The sequence below is a fragment of the Sardina pilchardus genome, chromosome 24, assembly GCF_963854185.1.
Source record: "Sardina pilchardus chromosome 24, fSarPil1.1, whole genome shotgun sequence".
NCBI lineage: Eukaryota > Metazoa > Chordata > Actinopteri > Clupeiformes > Clupeidae > Sardina > Sardina pilchardus.
This window is the reverse complement of record NC_085017.1, coordinates 13161241-13166240: the sequence shown is the minus strand read 5'-3', so window position 1 is coordinate 13166240 and position 5000 is coordinate 13161241. Positions and strand designations below refer to the sequence as shown.

Here is a 5000-nt window from a genome sequence, read left to right as displayed (position 1 = left end):
AGCTCAGCTGAGGCGGCCATATTGATTTGGGCGTCACTCTCTCAGATGTGGCCGGGCCAACACAGCCACGGCCTGGGATTAGGCTGAGCTGAACTCACATCGCCGGTTTCTCAAACAAGTGGGCCGATTTCTTGAATAATAACAATGATAGTAATGATAATGTTTGAAGCCTTTTGTACACCTATGTATACTCCTCATCTATGGTGTAGATATAAGAAAAGCAGTCTGCAGAAGCTTAAAGTTGCCTATAATGACACTATGAGATTGCTGATGCAGCTACCTAGATGGTTTAGTGCCGGCTACTTGTTTGTCCACTCCAATGTGCCAACCTGTGAGGCAGTCCTTAGAAATTTAATGTACAAATTCATGTGCCGCCTGGATCTCTCACACAATAGCATTATTGAAGCTCTAGTAAACCCAGCTAAGAGCTCTTTGAGGTACTCCTCTAAGCTTAGGAGGCATTGGAGAGAAAGCCTATATGTTTGATGGGTGGTTTTGTCTTGTTGTCTTGATGGCTTGTTGTTTTGTTGTCTTGATGGTTTTGTTTGTCTTGTATTATTGTTGTTGTTTTTTTGTTTTTGTTTTTGTCTCTTTGTCTTCTTGTTTTTAAAACTATTTATTCTGTCTGTTTTTTATACTCTGCTATGGACATTGTACTAGTGTCTGTGATAAATAAAGAATTGAATTGAATTGAATGATAGCCGGTTTCTCAAACAAGAGGGCCGATTTCTTGAATAATAACAATGATAGTAATAATAGTAAGCTTTATTTGTATAGCACTTTTCATACACAGAATGCAGCTCAAAGTGTTCAAAGTGTCTACATTTGGAGCATTTAACACTTAACTATTTGACTATTTGTTTGGTGATTGCTTGCTACTCGACTGCAAAGGTTGCTGTGAAAGTGCAATTTTAACCTTGATTGTAGCTTTTTTTTGTCAAATCAAATGAATCTCTTCTCACATTCACAACAACACCACCACCACCACCACCACCAACAACAACAACAACGACTGGCATCGATATAGCACTTGGCACCCAAAGGGCTTTCCAGTGATGGGAGAACCTCACTAAACACTATTCCAGTCAATGCACAAGTGCTGCTCACTGGTCTTCTGCCCTGATTGAGGAGTTCACGTTAAGACGCCCTGATGCCCAGTCGGCTCTGTGAGAGTAGAGACGGCCCTCGTGCCTCCTCTCATGTCCATTGTGTACATAGTCATATTGACGGGCAGCAGCACATGTTCCACCATGCTAGCCATGTGCTGTTGCTGCTGGGCACGTGACTTATTTGCTGCAGGGGATTGTCATGACAACACAGGGATAGGTCATGTAATCCCCCCCCCCACCACCACCCTTAATTCTCTCACCTATATTAATCATCTGTGAAAATCATTTAGATAATTTTTAAATCTTAATTTACTGTGAAATGTTGGCTTAGTGTTATTACTATTATTAATTTTGTGGGTGGTGGTGATTGTACCAGGGTGTTGGTACTATAGTGGCTAGCATATCGCTAGCATGTGTTAGCCAGAAAAAGTTGTTTTAATTCTGGTTTGATTCTTAGCTGCCATCGTTGTAGCTCTTGAGCAAGGCTGAATCACTGTATTGTCCTTATAGAGTTGAGTTCCAGTTCATGTCCTTTCGGTTCATGTGGAGTAGTGGTGTAATGTTAGATCTCTATCTCTCTCTCTCTCTCTCTCTCTATATATATATATATATATATATCTCTCTCTCTCTCTATCTCGATCTATCTCTCTCTCTCTCTCTCTGGCTAGAGATTCTGGTTGTGGCTTTGGCATCTCGCATCACAATGTTGCCATGACATGGCACAGTGTTTGCACACAGCGAGCCAACGGATGCACCATGCTCGCCATTGGCAATGTTCTCTGTACACTCAAAAAAAGGAAATTAGCTGATTGTAACATTTACTTAAGTATAACATGCATTTCCTACTAAATAATTTTGTGTTACAACATTTACTTAAATAAATCATGTTACATTTGCCTTTAGTTCAACTGTATAGATTTTAATCGATTCAATTAAGTTAGAATAACATGAAACAATCAATTTAAAAAATAAGAATGTAGTTTAGCCTGCTCCTGACCATTAGATGGCGTGAGTGTGCGATCGGGCTGGATGCCAACACCTGAAATACACGAAGAAATGCCGATGCATCTTTTGAATGTCCTGGCTGTGCTGTGCTGGTGAAGAGTCTGCTTTTTAAGCTCTAAAAGGTAATTATATCAACTGTAGTTATTATGTGTGTTCATGTTATATAAGACGGGAATTCCACTCTTAGTTTTTATACAGTGTGTATTCTATTAGGTGTTGATAAATATTTTTTTCAACCAACAGCTAAACCAAACGGCTTTAAAGTTAGCAGCTAGCTATCAAAAAATGTTGCTCTAGTCTAGCAGTATCTATGCTAATGTGTTTTTTAGACATTTTCTGAAGCTTAGTTCTCTGGTTGTGTTTGAGAGAATCCATGAGTAGCAATTATTTATTTTTTTCACAAGTTAGTGGAACGTAATTAGAGGTGGCGTGGTGACAAGTCAAGAAGTGTGAAAGGTTTTAGGTTTACCTAAGGTTGGTTTGGTTGTGTGGGTGTGAGTGGATGTGTGTGCGCCTCAGTGAAGGTAAACCCCTGATAAAAATATAGATGCAGCCTTGGAATGTTCAATGTACTAACTAACATTGCTGAAGTGGATACATGTGAGTCTCTGCTTGTTGATTGTATCAAACAATGTAGTGCATTGTTGGGCACATAGATGCAAACAAGAGGAATTAAAAGTAAGTCTTTTGACCGCGAAAATTAAGCTGTAGCACAATAAAGAGTGGAAAAATGGTACCTTAAAAATGCTTCTCGCCCAAGCCATATGTATCACTGATTGAGATTCATTCTTGTTTAGAGGCTGACCTATTAAGCTAGGATGAAGGCTATCCACCTCTCTCTATGTTGAGTCTAATTATGAGATCATTCAAGATATCAGTTTTCAAGATTTTAATTCATCTTTCTCCATTACATCAAGGTCACTGCCAAGGTATGCTGATCTGCTGTCCGACTGCAAGTGTTCCTCCAACTGCACCTATCTGAAGTAGAGCTGTACCAGTGACCTAGCCTGATTGCCATCGACTTGAAAGGCTCTGCGAGACTTCAGTCTGACCAAGAGCCTGTGCTAACACGGTTTCTCCCAGCGCTGGTTGACCCGCCTCATTTAAGTGCCTCGATTTGCTACTGGTCGATGTCAGAAAGCGGTTTGCCGAGTTTAAACCAATAACAACACTCTTTCCTCTGCCTTGAACATGCCTCTACCCAGAGCCGTTGGAGCTGCTCAAAGTTGATTGGTTCTCGACCAAAGGGGGCAGTTCCGCAGATTTCGGGAATTCAGAAATCCTTCCCGATTAGCAGTTGACCAGACCAGCGACAGCAACGCCGAAGGTGTTACGTCACTGGGAGGGCGTGCCAGGCTACCAGTGACCACAAGTTAAAGGTGCACTCTTGTGATTTTAACTTTTTCATTACTTAGCCTAAAAGTCAAGAAAAGTGCAAGTTAATAAACAAATAGTGCTCCTATCAGAGGTGGAGAAAATGAATAATGAGGATCAGGTGTTATTGTTGATCAGATTTTTGCCCACCGACATCAAGAAGTAGTCTGAGATGCACCCATGATGGCTGAATTAAGACGAGGTGGCCAGCATTTTCAATGTGCGTGAGGTAAGTGAAGCAAAATCCTTTCTGTTTTACATAATCTACAATTAAAAATTGATGACATGACTTTTGTTGTTGTTTTTTTTTTTCCATAGCTGTGTGCGGAATTCAAGGGATCACTGGATGGATGCTCCATCTGCAAACCTGATGAAGGCATTTAGTATCTATGACTGAGGTATGATAACCTTGTAAATGAGTGTTCAACCAGGCATTAAAGATTTGGAACATGGTCAGATAAATTCTTCGTACTTTCCATGGGGAGATAATGTTTTGATCATTTATTTTTTGCAAATTAAAAGTGCTATCAATAATTGCCATAGCCAGCATGAGGTACCATGGTGTGGTTGTTGCAAGGTGTGTTTGTTTTATTCTCTGATATACAGGATTCTGGCATTGATGTCTGCCACGAATGTGCTCTCCTCTCAAGGGACTGTGCCTATATGAATGAAGACCCGAGCGTCGTGAAGGAATACATGGTATGTATTCCACAAGTTAATTTGATTTATTTTACTAATCAAATTTTAATAGTACAGAATGTCTTTTAATAGTATAGAATGTGTTTATTATATTGCTAAAAGTATTGGGTCACCTGCCTTGACCCCCATATGAACTTCAGTCACATCCTATCCTTAATCCATAGGGTTTAATATGATGTCGGTCCACCCTTTGCAGCTATAACAGCTTCAACTCTTCTGGGAAGGCTTTCCACAAGAGTGTGTTGAAAAGAATTTTGAGCATTCTCCCAGAAGCGCATGTGAGGTCACACTGATGTTGGATGAGGAGACTGGTTCTCAGTCTGCGCTCTAATTCATCTCAAAGGTGTTCTGTTGGGTTGAGGTCAGGACTCTGTGCAGGCCAGTCAAGTTCATCTACACCAAACTCTGTCATCCAGGAACAGGCCATCCTGGGCTTGGCCTCTAAGTTCCAGTGAAAACTCTGAATGCTTCAGCATTAACCAAGAGATTTTAGACAATTCTATGCTCCCAACTTTGTGGAACAGTTTGGGGATGACCACTTCCTGTTCCAACATGACTGTACCAGTGCACCAAGCAAGGTCCATACAGACATGGATGACAGAGTTTGGTGTGGATGAACTTGACTGGCCTCCACAGAGTCCTGACCTCAACCCAATAGAACACCTTTGGGATGAATTAAAGCAGAGACTGAGAGCCAGTCTCCTCGTCCAACATCAGTGTATGACTTCACAAATATGCTGAAAGAATGGGCAAAAAGTCCCATAAACACTCCTAAACCTTGTGGAAAGCCTTCCCAGAGGAGTTGAAGCTGTT

General features: G+C 40.9%; 1 protein-coding gene and 1 long non-coding RNA gene across 2 annotated transcripts in view; both read left to right on the top strand.

The window, feature by feature from the left end:
* The window catches only part of rims3 (regulating synaptic membrane exocytosis 3), a 59224-nt gene that overhangs the window by 32205 nt on the left and 22019 nt on the right, over positions 1–5000 (top strand). The window lies entirely within an intron of this gene.
* Positions 1923–4161, top strand: LOC134072823 (uncharacterized). The gene is made up of 5 exons (XR_009937208.1): positions 1923–2236; positions 3032–3493; positions 3627–3717; positions 3807–3886; positions 4095–4161. It is a non-coding gene; the product is annotated as an uncharacterized LOC134072823 (long non-coding RNA).